The sequence below is a fragment of the Acinonyx jubatus genome, chromosome B4, assembly GCF_027475565.1.
Source record: "Acinonyx jubatus isolate Ajub_Pintada_27869175 chromosome B4, VMU_Ajub_asm_v1.0, whole genome shotgun sequence".
Lineage (NCBI taxonomy): Eukaryota > Metazoa > Chordata > Mammalia > Carnivora > Felidae > Acinonyx > Acinonyx jubatus.
Genome location: NC_069387.1, coordinates 27,618,835 through 27,642,391, shown reverse-complemented (window position 1 = coordinate 27,642,391; position 23,557 = coordinate 27,618,835). Strand labels below are relative to the sequence as shown.

The window sequence follows — 23,557 nt, the reverse complement described above, 5'->3', positions numbered from 1 at the left end:
AGTAACTAGGTGTGATTAAGTGCAGATTAGAGTTTTTGGGAGACGAGGTCAGTGAACTTAAAAACATACTGAGAATTCAATCATAGGATAGAGAGAACAAAGATTGAAAAAGATGAACAGCAACTTGGGGCCCTATAGAAGTACCATGAGTCTAACCTAAGTATAATTGGATTCTCAGATTTGGGGGGAGGGCAAGAGAGGAAAAAATTTAAATAAATAATGGTTGAAAATTTCCCCAGTTTGAAGTAAACTATAAACCCACAGATCCAAAAAATTAAAAAGACCCCAGACAAGATAACACACACACACACACCAAGGCACATCATAAGAAAATTGCTGAATATCAATGATAAAGAGAAAAATCTTAAAAATGGTCAGAGGGGAGAAAATATATTGCATACAAAGGAATAAAGTCAAGAATTTTAGGCAGCAGACTTTTCAGAAACTGTTCAAACCAGAATGCAGTTTAATAGCATGTTTTTCAGTGCTAAAAAATTGTCAACATAGTATTATATAGTTAACAAACATTTTTAGGAAATTAAGAAGGAAACAAAATAAGGGAGAAATAGCTTTTTTTGGTCTCAAAACTTGAGACAACTTATGACCAGCAGACTTATAAGAAATATTAAAGAAATTTCTTTAAGCAAAAGGAAAATGATACCAGATGGAAATTTGGAGTATACAAAGGAATAAAGAATCCCTGAACCTGAAATGGTTCATATGTGGATAAACATAATTTTTTTTTCTTTGCATTTTAGTTTTTTAAAAAGGTAACTGTTTGAAGCAAAAAATAAAACAGTGTCTATCTAATGGGATTTTAACCTGTAAAAATAAAATATGACAATAGCTCAAAGAATTGGATGGGAGAAAGGAAGCATGTTGTGGCAAGAGTTTTATATATGAACATGTAATATTTTTTGAAGGTAGATTAGAAGAGAGCGTCCACTTAAAAGGATTAGAAAAACAGTTTTAATTAATAAGAAACCAATGGTGGATATGAAATGAACTCCTAAAAAATAATCCAAAAGAAGATAGGGAAAAAGGGGAAAAGGAACAAAGAACAGAAGGGACAGATAGAAAACCTACAACAACATGATAGAACTACATATAACTGTATCAATAATCATATTAAATGATGTAGTCTAAATAAAAGGCAAAAGTTGTCAGATTGAATAAAAAAGAGTAAAGTCTGTGTTGTTCTCAAGAAAGTCTTAAAATAGGTTAGAAAAAGGGTGGAAAAATATATACAATGTAGGTTCTAATATAAGAACACTGGAGTGGCTATGTTAATATCAAAGTGGACTTCAGAACAAGTGATGTTAATAAGATTAAAAAGGGACACTTCATAATGATAAATGGACTGATTCATCAAGAAGAAATAATAACTTTAAATTTAAATGCAACTAATATTACGTTGTCAAAATACATGAAGCAGAAACTGATAAGCTGAAAGAATACATTGAGAAATCTTCTATTATAGTTGGACATTTCAGCATTCGTGTAAAATTGATGGGATAAGTACAAAGAATATCAGGAAGGCTATAGATGTGTATAACAACACTGTAAATTATCGTAATTTCATTGACATTTATAAAACATTCCATTCAAGAATAGCAGAATATACATTCTTTTTAAGTGCACATGGAACATTCATCAACATAACCCACCATATACTAATATATAAAACAAGTCTCATTAAGTTTAAAATGACGGAGTATGTCCTTTGGTCCCAACAATTAAGTTAGAAATCAATATCAGAGAGATATCTGAAAAATCCTCATTATTTGTAATTATATCGTATGCTTCTAACGCATTGGTTAAAAAAAAAGGGAAATTAAAAGTTGTTTTCAAGTGAATCAGAATTAAAACACGTGAGAATATGTGGGGTATAGCTGAAGCAGTGTTTAGACAAATGTTTAGCTTTAAATGCATGTATTAGAAAGAAGAAAGGTGTAAAATAAATGATCTAAATGTCCACTTTAAGAAGCTAGGAAAAGAAGAACAAATTAAAACTAAAGTAAGTAGAAGGAAGAAAATGATCAAAAAGAACAGAAATCGATGAAATAGAAAGCAGTTAATCAACAGATAATCAAGGAAACCAAAAGTAAGCTCCTTGAAAAGATGAATAAACCTCTAGCTAGTCTAATCAAGAAAAATAAAGAAGGAAGAAAACACACTAGTAAGTATAATATCAGGATTGAAAGGGGGAGGCATCATCACATATTCTATAGAAATTATAAACATATAGGGGTGCCTGGGTGGCTCAGGCAGTTGAGTGTCCAACTCTTGATTTTGACTCAGGTCATGATCCAACGTTTGTGGGATTGAGCCCCACGTCAGGCTCCACTAAGCATGGAGCCCACTTAAGATTCTCTCTCTTCCTCTGCCCCTCTTCCTCGCTCATGCGCTCTTTCAAAAAACAACAACAACAAAAAAAAAACACACATAGAAGAAATATTCCAAACCTCTAGAAATAAGTTTGACAACTTTGATGAAACAGATAAATTACTTGGAAGACAAACATTACTGAAATTGACTCAGGAAGAAATATAAAATTAGAATAGTACTGTATCTTTTAAAGAAGTGATATTTTAGTTAAAATCCTTTCCATGCAAACAAAGCAAACCAAAACCCCAAACCAAAATAACTCTACGCCCATACATGTTTTAACTGATGAATTCTATCGAACATTTAAAAGAGGAATAATTCAGAAAATAGAGGAAGAAAGGACACTTCCTAACTCATTTTAGGACACCAACATTACATTAATACCAAATCAAGATAAAGACATTACAAGAAAACTATGAACAGATATCTTTCATGAATGTAGATGAAAAATTTTTAAAAATTAGCAAATCAAATCCAGCAGTGTATAAAAACAAGTTTATTGTTGGGGTTCAAGTTTGGTTTAATATTGGAAAATCCACTAGTATAAGTCATCACTTTATTTTTTTAATATATGAAATTTATTGTCAAATTGGTTTCCATACAACACCCAGTGCTCATCCCAAAAGATGCCCTCTTCAATACCCATCACCTACCCTACCCTCCCTCCCACCCCCCATCAACCCTCAGTTTGTTCTCAGTTTTTAAGAGTCTCCTATGCTTTGGCTCTCTCCCACTCTAAGTCATCACTTTAACAGGAAAAATGGGAAAAAAGCTATGTGATCCTCTCAATCCTTGCAGAGAAAGCATTGGACTAAATTCAACAGCCATTCAGAGAACGAACCTCTTGGGAAACTAGAAGCAGAAGGGAGCTTTCTCAACTTCTACATATAACTTCTAACTAAAGACATCTACATATAACTTCTAACTAAAATCTTATTAAAGTCACAAGTTCCAATGCTTTCCCCCTAAGATAGGAAGCAAGCCAAGGATCCCCACTCCCCTCCTTATGCCTGTCAAACACTATAATGGAAGCCTCAGTCAGTGTAATAAACGATAAAAAGAAAGAAATGGCATACAGATTGGCAAAGTAGAAATGAAACCTCTATTTGACAAAACATGATCATGTGTAGAGAAAATGCTGAGAAACCTCCTGAATGCCACTAGAATTTGTAATTGAATTTAACAAGATTGCAGGACACAAGGTAGATTTACAAAATCAGTTGTATGTGTATATACTAGCAGTGAAAAATTAGAAATTGAATTTTGAATTTATATGGAAATTTAAAGGACCTAGAAAAGTAAAAAAAAAATAAAAAAAAAGAATTGACAAAGAAGAACTGTATTGGAAAGTTTTCACTACCTAATTTCAAGACTTCCTCTACATTTTAAAGCTTTCTCTTTAAAACTCCAGTGATCAAGGCAGTGTTGGCCTAAAGTAGACATATATTCATGGAATAGAATAGAGAATCCAGAAATAGACCCACACACTTACGTCAATTGATTTTTGATATTGATGCTAAGGTATGTAAATGGAGACAGAATAGTCTTTCAATATAACATATTAGAACACCTGGATATCCAAATGTGAAAAAATTAACCTTAACCCTTACCTCTTCATGTACAAAAATATCTTGAAAAGAATCATGGATCTAAATTCAAAAGACTAAAACTAGAAGAAAAAAAAATCACAGGAGAAAATATTTGTGAACTTGGGATATGCAAAGAGATCTTAGGACACAAAAAGCATGACCCATAGAAGAATGATTGACAAATGGGACTCTATCAAAATTTAAAACTTCTATTCTTCTAAAGACATCATTTAGAAAATGAAAAGGTAATCTTTAAACAGAACATATTCACAATACGTATACCTGACAAATGACTTGTGCTCAGAATATATAAAGGACTTTTACAACTCATTAAGACAACCCAGTTAAAAAATATATGCACAAGAAAATAATGAATGGCCAGTGCAGCACAGGAAAAGAGGTTCAACATCATTAGACCTCAGAAAACAGCAAATCAATACAATGAGATACCACTGTATATTCATCAGAATAGTTAAAATTTAAAAAGAGCAAGTGTTAGCTGGGATGTCGACCAATTCCACTTTCATATATTTTGCCATAGGGAAAGTTAAATGATAAAACCATTTTTTTAAATGATAAGACCATTTTAGAAAATAGTTTGGCAGTGTTATAAAGGTAAGCATATTATTACCATAAAATGCAACAATTTCACTTGTAAATATTTACCCCAAAGAAATAAAAATGAGTTTACACACACACTTGTACATGAATTTTCATAGCAGCTTTATTAATGATAGCCTCAAGCTAGGACGAAATGTCCTTCAACTAGTGATGAGATAAACACATTGTACTGTATCCATGCAACGGAATACTACTTGGCAATAAAAAGGGATAAAGTACTGATAGACATAACATGAATGAATCTCAGAAACATTTTGCTGAGTAATATAAGCCAGACACAAAAGAATACAAATTCCATAATTCAATTTACTGCCTTGGATTATTACATTAGAAATGTTAGAAAAGGCATATTTAATCTTTGGTGACAATAAGCAGACAAGTTATTGCCTGTAGCTGAGTTCAGTGTAATTGACCTGGATTGAGTATGAGAGAACTTTTTGGCATGATGAGTGTGTTCTGGATCCTAAGTGGTGGTGATTATATGGATATATATGTTTATAAAATACATTGAAATGTACACTAAGATATATTTTGTATATAAAATTTTGTATTTGTATTTGTATATAAACTATACTTCAGTAATGTTGTTTTAAAAAACATTCCACAAATTTTGAAAGTTATTTAACTAGTGAAAGATTAACTTCTGTCTAACAGTAGAAGACTTCTGTGTAAGACTGAAACTGAGTCAGCCTGACAAATCCATTTAGGTAAATCAGTATACACAATATAAGCAGTAATACATGAATTGAATACCTTTAAACCAGAAAGGAAAGTAAATGAATTCTCAGTACACTTTCTAGCGTATGATTTGATGTATTGGGATGGGACCCTAGCATCCTTAGAATTCACTGATATACTTTTCTAAATTCTTAAATTATATGTGTACAGCATGGTTTTAAGTGTATTGGTTGTTTCCCCTCGTGATCACATAGCTGACTAGGAGCTGCAGCCCTGCCCAGCATCATGAGAGTTCAGTGTTATAGTTGTTCAATGTTATGACATACTATTAACCTGGGAAAAGTCAAAATTCAAAATTTGAAGTACGGTTTCTACTAGAATTATTTATTATGTTGTCAACTCTTCTATAATTATTTTTTGGTTTAGTCAGTCAAAGGTTTAAAGATGTAGATCAGTAATTTATTTTGTTAATTTTTCCTTATATCAGTTTTTATTTTTGAATGTGTGTTAATGTATTATTTGCTGTCAGTATCTCAAGAGTTATACCTTGTGTCAGAATAATATGAGTCTCTTCCTAATTTTTGCCATGTGCTTTGTGTTTTAGCTGACATGAATATTACTACCTTAGTTTATATTTTCCTATATGTCTTTATACTTATTTATATTTTTTCTTTATTTTCATGATATTTTAGATATTTACTAAAAGTAGAGCATAGATTTCATTTTTTAACCTGGTGAGAACCTTTGTCTTTTAAGGATATTTTAACTCATTTATATTTATTGCTAAAATTAATCTAATTGGCTTTACTTCATTGATCTTGTTTAAAGCTTTCTGTTTTAAATTATTTTTTGTTTCCATTGTGTTTTGGACTTTTTGCTCTGTGGTTTAACATTTATCTTAGTTTAATTTGGTTTTGATTTTTTGAATTTGTGGGAATATTCACAGTTATTTACTAGTCAGCTTGTTTTCTAAGATGTCCCTGTCATTCCTATATCAAGTTACAAAGGGCATGGCACTTAGATTCTCATTAATATTTATTCAGTGACAGAAGCTGTCCTCTTGCTGCTTTGAGTCTTTGATAGGCTATTACCCTACCTTGAATGCTCCTAGTCATGTGGTGACCTCAAGCGGGTGTCAGCTCCATTCCCTTTCTATTGATAAGGTGCTTGTATGTGGGGCTTTCCCATTTTTTTCCCAATATACTTGAGGACTATTTAGGGGAGTAGGATCTTAGATAACACTTAGATAACACTTAGACTTGTCTTAGAAACAGTGTGGAAGGAAGAAGCCTGTAGCGGTTGGCAGGGGTAATATCTTTAAGAAAACAGTGATATTGAAGCTATTTTTAGAGATGGAAGTCTTGTCTTTCTCATATTTTGTTTTTTAGCAGATAATTATGTGGCTGGACTACCAAGATGTAGGGAGTGAGGTGAAGCTGAGAACGGCCTCTCCAGGATTGTGGGTCATGGTGAAGTTCTTGGCAAGAGTCTCATCTTAGTGTGGTATGTGGAAAGCACATGGGCTGAGGAGGCAGGAAAGCCTTTTTCCAGCTTTGGTTCTCTGTTTTTTTGTGTGACCCTGGCAAACCACTCAACTTTCCTGGGCCTCAGGCTAGGTCTGTTAAATGAAGAAGATGACTCGCTGGGATCCTTTCTAACTTTAAAACTCCATGACTGACCAGGGCACCAAGGATAGCAAAGAAGTTTCTGTTTGACAGCATTTTTATTTTTAATTTCATTAAGCAAGAAGTCATCTTAATTTCATCTTGCAAAGTCAAGAGGAATAAATCACTTATCTTACTACTTTGAGTAGGAGAGTTAGAAGAAGGGATCCTATGTGACTTGTGTATTTATGCTCTGACCTAATATTAGGTAAGTGACACATGTTGTGGTGGGGAGTCCCAATTATAACACCTGGAAGTAGTTTGGTAATAGAATGACTCAGAGGAATGTTAAATCACTATTTTTCCCTGAGAAAGATATTTATCTAGACTCCCAGAAAGTTACTACCTTTTACATTGCGATGTGTGCTTCGGATTGAGAATGCTGGGAGGTAGGCCCACTGTGTGATAATACTCAGACATCAGGCTAGAGATCACACTGAAGGTCTGTCATTGCTGGGCTCCTGAGTGGTAAAAAGGCTGCTACTGCTGAATTTATGTTTCATGAGATCAGCAATAGGATGCTGCCCGAGCTGGCTTTTTGTCATAAGCTGAACTGGGCATGGTCACAAGCAGGGTGGGCAGATAGAATTTTGAAATAATGAACATGTCACAGCTGTGAAAGAGTGAGGAAACCGTGCTGACTGAATACAATCTATACCGCAGTCAAAGGGTGACTCTTTTTGAAGAAAGGCTTTGTTCTGGCTCAATTCTGGAGGATGAGCCACTGACAAAGGCTTCATCCAGAGCAGCATGGAAAAGATCATGCAGCAGACATTGGTTGCTTCTCTTCTCTGTGGTCATCACTGTGAGGGGTTTTATTTCCCTCTCTACCAAGAGCCTCTAGGGAAAAAAAGAGAATTGTTTCATTTCAGAAATTTTGTTTTTTGTTCTAGTAAATAAAGACATGTCATGAATAAATTCAAGTAAAATTCAAAATAAACTAGAAGCTTGGATAAAAAATGCAGGTGATAGGCTTTTATAAAGTGCCATTGTATGGTAGACCCACCTAGGGATGCAGAGATCAACATTCAGTAGCCTCTGTCCTTAAGAACTAAACTTGAGTAGGTAGACAGATAAATGGCTAATACTTTTTTTTTCTTGGTAGAGGAAGACCATTATTACTGATAGTAACAACCTGAATTCTAGACTCTTCTGTGGGACACTGGATTCCTCTTCAGCTTGTACATAGAGGGGTACTGTATGTCTTTATCATGTAAAAGGTTATTCACCTTCTGTTTGGTGATTTGAATAAAGAGTTGCAAAACACAGCTCTGCAGGAGGAAGTTGATGTCATGGCCAAGGGCTTGTGAGGTTAAATTGCTAAGGGTATGTTTCATTTAAGTTTTTATAGAGCATTTGCTCTCTGAAAGGCTCTCTGCTAGATGTTGAGACTACAAGGTAAGATAGAATCCCTGTTCTCAAGACATTTATAGTCCAGAGGGAGATGAATAAATGGATAACTAGAGCACAGGGTATGCTGAAGCATTTGGAGGGAATAAATCATCAGAATGCACAGGAGAGAATGATGTAGGGAACTTTGAATGTGTTCTAATAGAACTAAACAGTCTCAAAGAACCTTTTTCCTCAATGGTTGCAGTGATCTGTGCTTAAATTTGTTTTTTTCCAAGAGCTATACATTTCTGATGGTAAGGATAATAATAACAGCCAAAAATTGTACAGTGTTTTACTCTGTGTCAGGCACCATGCTGGTATTTTATGTATAACAAGTTAAGTGATCCTTACAGTCGTCCTTTAAGGTAAGTATTTACATTAGTCTAGAAACTGAGGCATAGAGCATTCGAGTAACTTGACCAATGACAATTAGTATATAGTAGATCTAGGACTTTTTACCAAAGTTCGAAGTTCTACTGTGCAAAGTTAAGATGTTTAAAATTAAGAGCATCAACTACTGGAGGAACCATCATATGTTTTTGTAGGTATAGCAGCTTAATATTAATGAGTCATAGCTGAGCATCCAGGAGAAGAATAAACATTGTTGATACATGTGCTTTTCATTTTCTACAAATAAAGCTGTATATTATTATAATTATTATTGGAATTACCCTGTACCAGCTACAAATTATAAGTAGAATATTTTATTTGAAATTAGAGGAAGATACCTTTTGATCAAATACTCTATCCCATTAATTTACAGGAAAGGGCTTTCTTGAGTTTTGAATATATCTAAAGAGATTGCACAGCCTCCCACAGTCATGGAATCCCACAGCTCTTTGAGGTGGGGATTTCCTATTCAGCCCAGTGTCTCCTGGACAAGGAAGAGGTTACTTTCTCTATCGCTCATCCGTTGAGATGTGGGTCTCTTTTTACAACCCTGGAGGCCTTTAATTTATAAACTGGATTTGTAAATTGAAGGAGCCCAGGCTGGTTGGGTCTGTGGCACATGTGGCTTACCTCCATGCCTGAACCACAGGAGGCCTGCTATTTGCTGCACTGAGGGAGTTAATAAGAGCTCTTGTGACCTGGTTTGCCCACAGTTTATAGGCTCAAATCTAGATGATCTGAAGGAAAAAAGAATGGGATGAAAAAGTCTTAAGTTATGGTCATAAACTAGAGGGAAAGGTAGAATTTTGAAGCCAGCATCAGTATAACACAGACAAGAATTAGAAGTTAGGAAGAGCCTTGGAGGAGAGATTTTTAATTAGAGCAACACTCAGGACATTTGAGATTGTTATGGTGATTTTAAATAGGCAGCCCTTGGCTTTAAATAGAATCAAGGACTTGACTCTTTGTCTGTGGTTTATTAAATGTAAACACATAGCAAATTTAAGGGGAAAAGGTAGTCTTTTTATGTAGAAGTTCTGATTTATGGCTTCCTGGACTTTGAAAGACTCCTTGCCCCTTTATTAAATACATTGAGTTGTTCTAAAACTTAATAAAATATATTTTTCTTGCACAAGCAGGTATTTTTAATATAGCAATTAGGAATGTCACTAGGAAGATTATTGAAAGCAGTATGTAACAAAGTTCGAATGGTCTTACTAAAGAAAATGGGGTTTTAGACATCATTTGAATACATTAACTAAAAATAAAAGTAAACTTTTCATGTACTACTGAAATCAACCATGAGATTGAAGAAACTTACAAAGATATTTTGTGTAAATGTATTTTCTATTTTGCTTTTCAAAAACTGAATTTTATTTACAGATGGAATACATAACCTTGTTTAAAAAGCTCCCTTTGACCACCACCCTCCAATCCTCCCAGAGGTCATCATTTTGCCATTTATTCTTCCAAACTGTTTTTTTTAATATTTATATGCATATATTTATATGCATTGAACAGATGGTTATGTTTTGCATAAATATTTAAAAAATAATCCACAGAATGTATTGTTTGCATGTTCATTTGAAATATGGCCTTCCATTGTATGTTTTGTTTTTAATTCTTCAATAATGTTACTAATAGCTGACATTTATTGACTTGTTACTATGCGCTGGATAAGATATTTAGCATTTTTCATATAATTTAGTTTAATCTTCAATAAGCTTTAGAGGTAAGTCGAAATAGTTGGTTTTATATGAATAAATTTTCACCTTCATTATACCTCACATTTACATTAAATTACTAATGCCAATAGTTTATCATTCTTTTCTTTTTTTAATGTTCACTTATTTTGGAGAGAATGAACGGAGGAGATACAGAGAGAGGGGGGAATAGAGGATTCGAAGCGGGCTCTGCACTGACGGCAGAGAGCCCAATGTGGGGCTCGAACTCACAACTGTGAGATGGTGACCTGAGCCAAAGTTGGACGCTCAACCAACTGGTGCCCCAGTAGTTTATCATTCTTTAATAAGACTTCAAAAATACACATTTAGAATGATTTTTAAAAGTTGCTAAGAGTATAACTTATAGTTCTGTGAGTTGTGTTATTCTTATTCAGTCAGCCAAGTCCTTGGAACAGCTGTCTCTGCTAGGCCACAAGGCTGGGAATGTGAGGGTGACTCCTCACCTTTTAGGAATGAAGAGGTAGTGTGTGTCATATTTGACTCATTCTAAATGAAGAACAGACAACCCCAGACGTTTCCTCAGTAGTTAAGGATTTTAAAACCTATGCCTGTGACAGTGTCCTTATTTTGGGGAACAGTTACAGGATACAAGACCCAGGTGGAAGGAGGTTTGTTTTTGAAAGATGCTTTTCACTTTTGCCCTTCATCATTCTGAGAATTTTTATGGGAACTGGTAACGGGAGTGATAGTGAGTGGCTTGAGAGGGGAAAAGGGTGGTGCTTATTATGTATACCCTGATTTTGGAATTTGGAGGAAGATCTTTTCAAAATTTCATGACAAAATAAAAGAGTTTTTAATGAGTGGGATAGCTTTTTGGAAGAGCTTAAATCTCCGCTCTGCTGCTTAACTAGCTGGATGACCTCAAAAAAGCCACTTTATGCTGTTTCAATCATGTTAATAGTATCCACTTTATAAAGTTGTGGGGTTGAAATTACATAAAACATTTTATACATTGGGAAGTGCTGTACAAATGTGCAAATATTAGGTGATATTCTTACTGTTTTTATGATCATAACTCTTGTCAAGGCTTGTCTATGTTTTGCCTCTTTTGTTATTGCCTCTGTATTGAAGACTTAACCTGCTTGTTGCTTCTATCCTTTATTACTTGAAAGAGAGTACTCTATAAGGGCTCTGTGATTTTTCACGCAGAAAAAGAGACCTTCTTGCTGAGTCATTTAACAAATGTTGAAGGCCTAGTATGTATCAGTCAGCATTTCTTCAGGCCCAGCATAAGAACTGAAAAGATCATGGACAGTATCTCTCAGGAAAGGAGACACGCCAAAGGTCCCAATAATTATCATGTCATTGTCATTATACATTAGTGTTCACAGACATTTTTGATCTCTTTGTCTTCAAGATAAAAGTAAACACATGTAAGTTAACATCTCTCTACCTAAAAAGTATTTGTACTAAATTCTGTCGTAGCAGGGACATTGTTTGAAAAAAAAAAAACATCGAATTATCTTGCTGTGGTGTCTTTTTGGTTATAATACTTAAATTATTTTGAGATTCCCAAATAACATTCAATGAGGATATGAGGTTTTTATGTTTATCAGAACTAGACATGAGTAAACAATGGTTAAGCGCTACAAGTAAGCTCTCCTTTCCAGACAGGGAGATAGTTGCACTGAGGTTCCATTTAGTGCACTTCAGGGTCCTCAGTTAATGGGGAAGTGATCTTTACTTAAAAGCCCGCTCAGAAGTCTGGTTTCTTATTCAGAATTTGTTTATTATTTTTTTGCTCCCTCTCATTCCCCAAATGTTTCAACCAACATAAATGTTACAGCAACTCCAAATCCATGGAAAGGACAAGCAGCTTTAGCTTGTTGCACAGGTGTGGGACTGCCTCTCTGTAAGCCAGAAATTAGACATCAGATGTTTAAGGGAACTTGGAAGTCTGCAGTTTAAATCTCATTTGCCATCTGACTGATGTTGCCGTTTATTGTCCAAAACCACTACTGGTATAGGCTGTTTCTTGAAGAAGATGTATACTTTGGAGGAGGCACTTTGCTGGGGGGAAAAATCCTCTGGTTTTATTGTTCCTCTTCTGGATAGTTCTAAAAAGCTATAACCCTTTTGACTTTTGTTGGTGGTTTGCTTTGTCATCTCCGTGTTTACTTCCATTTATTTCTTAACCTACTGTTTGTGGCAAACCATCTCTGTCCTGAAGTTATACCAATGAAAAAAGTTAAATCTTACTCCAAAGTGACCTATGAAATTCCATTCCATATTTTAAGCTTAGCCCATTGGAAATATCACTTTTTTCTTTATTTAGTTTGCTGCCCCACCCCAGTACCTTACAGTCTGAGGGCCATGGGTGGGTTTGTTTGTTTGTTTGTTTTTAATTAATCTTTTAAACTCACCTGTTTATAGAAACTGAGCATTTCCTCTTTTCTGAAAGGCAGTTGTAGTAAGAGCTACTTATTTTCTTGAGATCCCAACCCAGAGGTCTCTAGAGGAATTTAGGATCTGCACAGTCACATTTGCTTTTTCAAATTAGAAGCAAGAAATACTTTAATTTGCCTTGACTCTAAACTGTTTTTTTAAATAGAGTTCACAATTAATTGAATTCTCTGAGCTTCTGGTTTATAATACTGAAGAACTTTTACATAGAGTAGATAAAGGATGGAGTAGGAATTTCTGATTCAGTTGCGCATTATTTATTGTGGAAAGAATGTTTTCCCTACAGACCAACTAGGAACAAGATGTTTAAACATAAGCCAGGGTGGAGACTTATTTGTTTGGTCAGCTTCAGAGGAGCCACGTTTCCCTACTTACGATGCGTCTGCCAACTATTCTGTCCCCCCACTCCCGCCTGATTCTTCATGTTTCTTTGGAATTTTTAGTTAGGACTCCGTTGGATAAGGCAGTGATACAGTGCACACGTGGCATTTAGAAAGGCTAACGGCAGTTTTCTGGAACAGCATACTTTTATCATGTCATGAATTTTTGCTGGTGTGTGTGTGTGTGTGCACGCACACGTGTTTATATAAAATGGCTTCTTTCCTTTTTCCCAGTCCCCCTCTGCTGTTGGTTTGTGTATTCACATAGCTGGCGGCTCCAGGACTCCATTTATCACAGGCAGTGGGAGGGGGTACAGAGATATGAAAGGGTTACTGTTCACATTTCCTGTGTAATTCCCTCTGATCTTACTGAGCTGTAGTTTCTTTCTTGATGTTAAACATTCCCAGGCTCCTATAACCTTCTAGCCTGCTTGCTCTGGCCAAGTTTGTCCCAGGTGATCATGTAGGTGAACCTCCTGTTTTTAAAGCTTAGAAATCTCTCCTTCCTTCGTGAGATGGGCTAAATGCTCATTCCTTTGCAATCCCAGAAGAAATCCCTGTGATTTAATGCAAGAACAGAGCATACCATATTAGTTTGAAAAATCAAATTCAGCAGCCAAGTTTGTTGTTAGATTAACTGTGTAGATTTTAAAATCTGATTCCTGATGTAGTATATTTCTAGTTAAATGAAAGCCCATGATCTATTAAAGATTGCATTTTTCCTTCTAAAAACACACTTGAAAAATGGGTTCTGGTTCTAAAAGAGTAAATTTGACTGTTACCATGTTACTTTTAGCTTGCCCGATTGCTAGATCATTTTAAATTGTCTCCGATATAAAGATGCTTAGCTGAAACTGTACCATTTCTGTCTCAATTCAATTCAGAAGGTTGTAGGGAGGGGTGCTGGTACTTGTTATTTTCTACTTTTTCTCTGGTTTTAAAAGTATATAGCAGCTCATTTTTATTCCACAATTTTTAAAATATACATTTTTGTGGTTGGCAAAAGTTTCTCTATTTTTGCCTTTTCCCTTTAGAAGAAAATGCCATGCTCCTGTGAAGCATAAGAATATGTCAGCAGCTGCTAAGAAATTGATAGGGGCAGGGTGTACCTGGGCCAGCACTGCCCTCATTGTAGGTAAGGAACATTTCTTTAGACACAGCTTTGGGTAAGTTTGCTTGTATTGCTTATAGCATATCTCTCTGTCTTCATTCAACAGCCTGGGAATCTTGGGGCTTGGGGACAGATACAAATGAAACAGTGTCTCTTTGAAGGAGTTTCTGGGATAATTAAAGCTTGCTGTTGTTTAGGTCAAAGTAAACTATTTGCGTTGCTTAGAACAGTGAGATAAAGTATTTTTTAAGCACCTTAACTATGTGTGATATGGTTTGACATGGAGGTAGGTAGATGAAATTTTAGATTGATTCTGTTTGGATCTGTCTTAAAGAGCCAACACAAATGTTTGATATGTTTCATTCACCTTTAGTTCCCCAGTGTCTGAAACAGAGCTCACCATGCAGTAGGCTTGCAGTAATGGTTTGTTGAATGAGAGAAATAGATTGCCAAATTACTTTTGTATATTCTTAAATGTTTTATATATGCATGATCACATACATGTCTAAAAATGTTTCATTTACCCTTTCTATTAGTCTCTAATGATAGAGCCTGTTCGGAGTCCTTTGTTATTAAGCAGTTAATTCCCTCAAAGCATTTTGTGCCCAAGGCCATAAAAAGTGTACGTGTACATCTTCTCGTCTAGCCATGACATTCCTATGTCATAGAAAAAAATGAGATTTAGTCATAAGTTACTTAAATTATAGGTAGTTTATGAACATTTCCTAAAACCAGTAAGCCCATTCACTATTCTCATAATGGAAAACCGCTTATATTTTCTCCTAAAGAATATCTATTCCTAAGACCGTCACAAAGCACTGAACAGTAATATTAATCATCAACAGATACTAATAGAATGTTAATAGAAACAGCATCGTGGCTGTATTGTGGGTTCTCTAAAGATGTGCACAGCCTTGGTCCTCCTACCTAAAGTCTTTCAGACTTTTCAATGAATAGAACACATACAGTAGTCAAGTTAAACAGCAATTTAAGGTACATTAAATGTAGTTATGTGCTAAGTGAGAGTCTTGAACAAGAAGCATGCAGCTTAGTGGAAGGAGAAATCATTTTGATTTGAATTAGAGAGTGGTGAGAAGTTTCACTGAAGAAGCTTGAGTTGGGTATTAGATAAATGATTGGTTTTTAGATATAAAAGAAGTGAGGCTAGGGACGCCTGGGTGGCTCAGTCGGTTAAGTGACCGACTTTGGCACAGGTCATGATCTCATGGTTGGTGGGTTCGAGCCCTGTGTCAGGCTTAGTGCTCACAGCTTAGAGCCTGGAGCCTGCTTCAGATTCTGTGTCTCCCTTTCTCTCTGCCCCTTCCCCGCTCATGCTATCTCTCTCTCTCTCTCTCAAAAATAAATAAACATTAAAAAAAAAAAAGAAGTGAGGCTACTTTACATTTATAAATATCCGTGATAGCTACCACACTTCTTGTCCCAACCGCAGTGAAGAAACAACAACCAAACAGCTTAAGTATTATGATGGAGACTTTTCTCCATTGACAGTTTATTAACTCATTTTTTTAGTGAAGTGAAATTTCAGAATAGCTTCCACTGAGGACATACAACTCTGTTAGTTACCATAAGGATCCCTGTCGGTAGTAAGTCCTCCCAAATTATAATTTCGGTGGTTAGACAGCATACATATTGGAAAGTTATCATTCATGATTATACTTTGGTAATAAAGGCTCCATCCAGTCTCAATGGCAAGTTTAACAGAGTTCATTGCTGAATTATATCATGATTTGAAGTCTAACATATAAGGAGATAGATCCAAATTCACTGTTTTTTGTTGCACAGACATAGGTGGCTATAGTAACTCATAAAAATCTAACTTCACCACAATTTTTCATTAACCTCTTGAAGATTCTTCTATGATAATGCAGTTACTGTAGTAATATCACAAATGAATCCAATTTTTTGGTTTTGTAAAGCAAATTAAAGTATGCATAGAATTTACATTGAGACCCTTTGATTAGATTTACTTGTTACTAACTATTAAAAGCAAACACTTTAGTGCATTTAATTTTACAGCCAAACTTCTATCTCTAGTTTTATTCTTTTACTGCAAACAGTCAAAGGAAAAACAACACAACAAAGAAATGAACCCAGTTTCTCTAACATAGTAAAGATAGAATCTTAAGACAGTCTGCTGACTTTACTTTTTAGTCTTTTGGCCATTAGCATATTTATATGGTTCTGTGCATATTTCTGCATATCTCATTTGTTGCTGCCAGTGTGATAAAGAAGGGAATGATGAAGGGAAACTATAACCAGTGCTTATTTCCTACACTATATTTTTGCCTCAATCTAGTGTCTTTCAAGATATCACTAGGTGATCCGTGATTAAAGAGTTTGGTGGTTAGCTAATGTTATGAAAGGTGAGAGCATCTCAGTGCATATTGATATTTTATTTAACCCACTGTTTCCCAGATCTACTTGACTTTGGAAATGCCCACTGCTTGCCTGACCGCTTGCTTGTCTTTCTTTCCTCCCTCCTCCTTTCCTTTTAGCTTCCTTCATTTCTTTTCTTTCCTTTTTTAAGGATGCTTATTAAAAATCTCCTATAGGACAAGTTTCAGGATCATTACTATAAAGTTTATACACACACTGTTTAGGTCTGGTGCTTACGCCCATTTTTTCTCTTAATCTCTACCTTTTCTAAAGCATAGGATGGGAGATAGAAGGAAAAAGAATAATTTTCAAGTCTTGCTAGCTATACTGATGTCATGTGTAGTGGGTAAGAGGCTGACACTCTTTTTGAAAACAAGATTTGAGATTTGTGTGAGGATTTCAAGAGTTCTTACTGTCTGCATCTTAGGTAGCTCTGAACAAACAGAATTTGCCCAAGCACAATAGAAGTCTTTGGGGAGAGGAGTAGGGTGGATTCAAGGTAAAATGGGGCTTTCACTTTTTACTATAAGTATTTATGTTTTGTTTGAATTTTTCCATTAATGTAAATTTCTCTTGTAATCTTAAAAACAAAGACTGAATTAAAAGATTTTACTAGTTGAGAAGAACTCTATAAAAGGATTACTTATTGCAAGCTTTTGTAAGGACTAGCCTCTTTGTTGTTTTCAAACTCACTTTGTTTAAAAACATACCAGAAATTGTAAGCCATTTTTTTTCAGAAACGATTATATGAAGTAAGGTAAATTTGATAGATAAAATTAATATACCTTGTCCTTGCCACCACTGTATCTTGTACATATTTCAATTGTTGCTGTAACTCACTGTGCCATTATTCTCTACTTATGTGTTAAGTGAGGGACTGTGCTTAATTGTTTCAGCGCCTAACTATGCACCATGCCTAGTATTTAGTAAGCATTTGATAAATGTTTGTTAATACGGGTGTGTGTTGGGGAAGACTTAATTTCACAGTTATTTCTGGGAGAATGCATTAGTGATTATCACTTTCAAATCTTAAGAGGACTATATTCCTTTGAAAACATTTTTAAAGTTTATTCTAGTTTTGTATTTATATCTGTCCTCTGTCAGAAAGAATTTAAGATAGTATTTATTCATTAGGACACATAATATAAAATAAAGTTTTAAATAAATAAATAAAATAACAAAATTGGAGGGCTTTGTTACTGCCCATGTGGAAAATTCAACATCAAGTGACAATGACCAAGACAGTATGTCGTTGGCATAATGATAAACATGCAGATTAATAAAGTGGAATTGAGAAATACTTATATTTTTGGTCCATCAATTGTTTTTTACAAAGGTGCTATTCTCTATTCATTTGCAATTGTTTATAATAGCTTTATTCATAATAGAAATGAGAAACAATCCAAATGTCCATCAACTAGTAAATGGATAAACAAAACACGGTATGTCCATACATTAGAAAACTCTTCAGCAATTAAAAAAAATTAAAATGGTGATATGTACTATAATATGGATGAACCTCAAAAATACTATGCTAAGTGAAAGATGCCAAATTCCACTCGTATGAAATGTCTGTAATAGAGCCGATCAGAGGAGTTTGGGGGGTTGCGGCAGGGACTGACTTCACGTAGACTTAAGGGGATATTGAGAAGTGAAGGAAACGCTTTGAAATTAGATTGTAGTGATGATCGCACACATCTGTAATTTGACTAAAACATCATTGAACTGTACACTTTCAACAGGTGAATTTCGTGATATGGCAATTGTACCTCAGTATTGTAAAAATAAGAAAGGTGATAAAATGGGACCAATGTATCTCATAAGATCCCCTATATTTCCTTGAGGTGGATCACAAATTTTGCTCTAAATTTTCTAAAGAGACCATTCTAAGATGAGATGTGTTTACTAGTGTTCACAAGATCAAAATTTGTCAGCATTTTAGGAGAAACTACTAATTGTAATTCAAAGAAAACTATATGCTTTCATTCATAGAGTAGCATATTCAACTCTGACCTCAACAACATCCTTGTAGTGAATAACTGAATACTCTCTTTTCTATAATTGTTTCTTAAACCTCCCTTCAGTGTAGTCTAGTGGCTTAACATCAAAGGCGCTTTACTAAGTACAATAATGCTGGGTGAATAGGATGGAGAGCGATAAAAGGACAAAGCCAAGAATGCTGCTCTTTGGTGGTATGTCTTAATCCAGACATGCAGTTTTAGAATAATGAATGGGTGAACTAAATAGATATGTAGCAGCCCTGCAGAAGCTTTTTGTAAAAAACGGAGTAACAGTTAAGTTTAGCATTTTACTCTCAGGCAAGTACCTGGAGTGTAATTATTCTCAGGTATAGGTTAGATATGGGGCCATTTACTTTAATAGCTGGATTGGGAGTATGATTGGCATCCTGTTAGGAATGTTGGGGAGACTGAGGAGGAAAAGTATCAGATTAGACTGTCCAGCATGTATGAATAGAGGTAGTCTAAAGAAATATGTGCTGATGGGTTATGATTCTCCCTTAGAAGTAATTTTGGCTGTTCTCCAGTACTTAGACCAAGGGATCATTCAGGTTCTGAAGACAGTGTAACATGGCCATAGGTATTAAACTTGGAATAGTGTGGTTTTCATTATAAATTTTCAAAAGTGATACATGTGTGTTATAAAAACATTCTAGCAATTCAATTCAAATATCAAGTATAGAATATGTAGAATAAAAAATTGAAGTCTTTCTTTTCTCTATACCCTTCTTTTTTTAATAAATTTTTTTTTAAGGTTTATTCATCTTTCAGAAAGAGAGAGACAGAGCATGAGGGGTTAAGGGGCAGAGAGAGAGGAAGACACAGAATCCAAAGCAAGCTCCAGGCTCTGAGCTGTCAGCACAGAACCTGATATGGGGCTCGAACCCACGAACCATGAGATCATGACCTGAGCCGAAGTCGGACGCTTAACCGACTGAACCACCCAGGTGCCCCTTCTCTATACCCTTTTTAAATAATATTCTTATTAATGTATATTTAAATTATTTCCAGTTTTAGCTTTTACAGTGCTGTGGTAAACATGCTGGCACAGGGCACTCCTCCATTTAAATAAATATTTGAATGCACACACACACACACACACACACACATACATACACACAATTGCGTGTACACATATTTATGTATATGTGTATATGTTCATATATATGTATATATTATCACTTTAGTAACAGCTATCACCTGTTCTATACCTCATATTTTATTTTAATACACCAGTATTTTTTACTTTATATTTTAAAATAATTTCTTTATACTACTACAAATGTTCAATTTTATATTTGTAATTCTGGTCTTGTTCCAGTCATGTAAAAGTATCTGAACAATCATTTGTTAAATCAACTAAAGGACAACTTGAGCCTGAGTCTTTTGGCTTTATTATGTAAGTACAATAGTTTATTTAGTAAGAAGAAAATGTTAATTGCAGTAACTTAGTTGAAGTTTCTTATGTTTGGAAAACACTTTTTTTCATTATTTTTTATTTTAGTGTTTATTTAGAGAGAGAGAGAGAGAGAGAGTGTGTGTGTAGGCATGTGAGTGGGGGTAGGGCAGAGAGAGAGAGTCCTAAGCAGGTTCTGTACTGTCAGTGCAGAGATACAGGGCTTGATCTCACAAACCCGTGGGATCATGACCTGAGTGGAAATCAAGCTTAACCAACTTGGCCACCCAGGTGCCCTGAAAAGTGTTTGTTTTATAATATCCTGAGAATGTTAGCCTTTTTATCTTTAAGAAATAATTTTACCTTATAATTAACTTTGCAAATTACTTCTGAATAATATCTTGATTTAGGCTTTTGCTTCCAGTTGGGTTGTAGAAGGTGGTGGCAGGACATTGTGGCCTCTGTAACAACTTAAATAAATTGCAAAAATCATTGTTGCAATGATCTGTTATTACATAATAAATTGCCCCAACACTTAGTGGTTTAAAACAACAATTGTTTTATATAGCTATGATTCTGTGGATTGGCAATCAAGGCAGATCTCAGCTGGGTGATTTTTCTGTTCTTTGTTGCATTGAATGACATCACTGGATAGTATTTAGCTGGTGGATGAATTGCTTTGCAGGATCCATGATATTTTTACAGATATATATGGTGCCTGGGCGGAGGTGGAATTCTGGACTTGCTTGACCTTTCTAGCATGGTAGTCTTAAAGCAGCCAGACTTTTGGCTGGGGGCTTGTACAGAGAATTTTCCAAGAGATAGGAAGTAGAAAGACCAGTATCTTAAGGCCTAAAACTGGACACTGGCACCACATCTCTTCTATATTCTGTTGATCAAAGCAATCCCAGTGTCCTCTCAGTTTCAGTGAGAGGGTTTATAGTCATCACCTCTCAATGGAAGAAGTATCAGAGGATTTGTGACCATTTTAAATTTATCACCATCTACCCTCTACCCACAAATTATTTACATTCCTTCTACTTTGAAAATATATTCAATCCTTTCCAAAAATGCAAAATTGTTACCCTACTGTGGCTGTAGCCTCAAGCTTAAGGTCCAGGATATTGTCATTTAAATCAGGTCCCAGATGTAGCTCCTTAGATGTGGTTCTTTGCAAGAGACAAGTTATTTACTCAACAAATAACAGAGAGGCAGACATAGAGTAACTGTGGTAAGCATTCCATTCAAAAATGGGGAAACAGGAGGCATGTAACCTTCACTGGTCCATAGTAATTTTGAAATTCTGATGTTGACAGTTTCTTTAGTAGAGCCATTCTTAATCCTTGAAAATGATTATCCATGACTTCCGGCCTTACCTATAAATTCTGTCATTTTTATTTTTCTATAAGAAATGGTTCATGTTTATAATTGGTGGTCTTTCCAGCCTTGCTTCCTGTTTGTAGAAGCGTGAGAGTCTAAAAGTGTATTTTCATTTTATACTCTCTCTCCTGCTTTCAATCCAATTTCACATAATTCTTTTAAAATCATTATAAGGCATTGATGTGTCAAATTATAATCCACACCTTTGGAAGCCACACCCACATTTGTTTTTAAGATAGGCTTTTTTTCTACTTGAGACTGAGAGTCCATGTGTTACAAAACAATACCCATAAAATTCTTAGAAGCTTTTCTATTTGAAAGAGCCCAAAAGGCATACTTCTAAGATTCCTAGAGGCCTTTTATCTAGAAAAGATAGTCTAAGAAGCACATTCTTAAGAGTTTTAGAACTGAATTAGATACAACTTTAAATTATTTTCCACTTCTACTACAGTATTTTTAGAGTCATACTGTAATTGTTATCCTGAAACCATGCTTTACTGGTAGCAAACCCTAGACTTCATATTTACTCTGAAGCTATTTCTTTTCAGTCTGGAGAGAATGGGGATGATTATTCTTTTGAAAGGGCAAGACCTGGCTCCTTTATCTTTCCTCTAAATTCTGCTTGAAAATGAAACAATTCTTTTGTTAGCTCATCTTTGTCTATGTATACGTTAGTACACACAGCTAAAAGAGACTAATACTTTGAATCTTCTGCCTAGAAATCTCCTTACCCAAATCTACCACTTTATTGGGTATATTTTCTCTTTTCTATGTTATGCAAGTAAGTGTTGCATACCACTGTGTAAGAGGGTTGTAATGTCCTTCTGTTAATGTGTTCACTAATGTACTTCAAGCTTTTATTAACAGTCTTCTTGAGGCTCTTCCAGCTTTTGCTTCCCACCTGGTCCCAAAACCAATGCCACATGTTTTAAGATTTTTATTATGGGACCCCACTTCCCTGTACCAGAATCTGTTATGGTTCTCTGTTTCCATACCAAATTATCTAAAAATTTATAATCTTAAAACAATAACCATTTTGTTGTACCTCATATTTGTGGGTAATGAACAGGGAAGGCTCAGCTGGTGGTTATTCTTCACTGTGTAGCATCAGCTGAGGTTAGTTGGTGGGCATTCAGCTGTAATGTGGGCTGGTTTGGAGGGTCCAAGACAGCTTTATGGTATTTTGACAAGGATCACTCAAAAGTTAGTTTTAGCTAGATCTTTGAACCAGAGTGCCTGCACTTGGATTCTCCAGTATGACAGTCTTACCATAGTTAGACTATGATGACAATAGCACAAAAGACGGGAAGGAAGAAACAGATATATCCTGCTGTAAGATTCTTATACATGACGTGGTACGGCATTATTATAAGTCAAATTGTGACATGTTAGGGGCACCTGGGTGGCTCAGTCGGTTGAGTGTCCAACTTCAGCTCAGGTTATGATTTCACAGTTCATGAGTTCGAGCTCTACATCGAGCTCTGTGCTAATAGCTCAGAGCCTGCTTAGGATTCTGTGTCTCCTCCTCTCTCTCTACACCTTCCCCACTTGTGCGCTCACTCTCTCTCTCTCTCTCTCGCTCTCTCAAAAATAAACATTTTTTAAAAATTGTGATATGTTAAAGGTCTATATTTTAAACACCAGAGCAACCATTATAATTCTAAAAGAAACAGGTATATCCAATAAGCCAAGAGTGGAGATAAAATGAAATAGTAATGATAAATGAAATGAAATAGTAATTCCAAACAAGGCAATAAAAAATGGGAAAAGGAAACACAGAACAGTTTGGGACAAACAGAAAATAAGATGATTAATTCAAATTCAACCATATAACATAATTACATTAAGTGTAAATGATCTGAATACTGTACAGGCAGAGATCATCAGGCTAGATAAAAAAGCAAGACCTGCTAACTGCATACTTTCTACAAGAAACCGTCTTCAAATATGAACTCACAGATTAAAAGAATTGAAAAAGATATACCATGACAACACTAATATTAAG

The 23,557-nt window shown here is 35.1% G+C and overlaps 1 protein-coding gene across 23 annotated transcripts in view; it reads left to right on the top strand.

The window, feature by feature from the left end:
• The window catches only part of ZNF438 (zinc finger protein 438), a 171,173-nt gene that overhangs the window by 48,243 nt on the left and 99,373 nt on the right, over positions 1–23,557 (top strand). For 7 of the 23 annotated variants that reach the window (XM_053225482.1, XM_027073749.2, XM_015074723.3 and 4 more), the window contains one exon: positions 14,285–14,385. The exons of 9 other annotated variants lie outside the window; for them this stretch is intronic. The gene's annotated coding sequence lies outside the window, so the exon portion shown is untranslated. Of the gene's footprint in view, positions 1–3,291; positions 8,134–14,284; positions 14,386–20,097; positions 20,176–23,557 lie in introns of those variants that run through there. 7 more of the 23 variants (XM_053225466.1, XM_053225470.1, XM_053225469.1 and 4 more) reach the window with 7 other exon arrangements.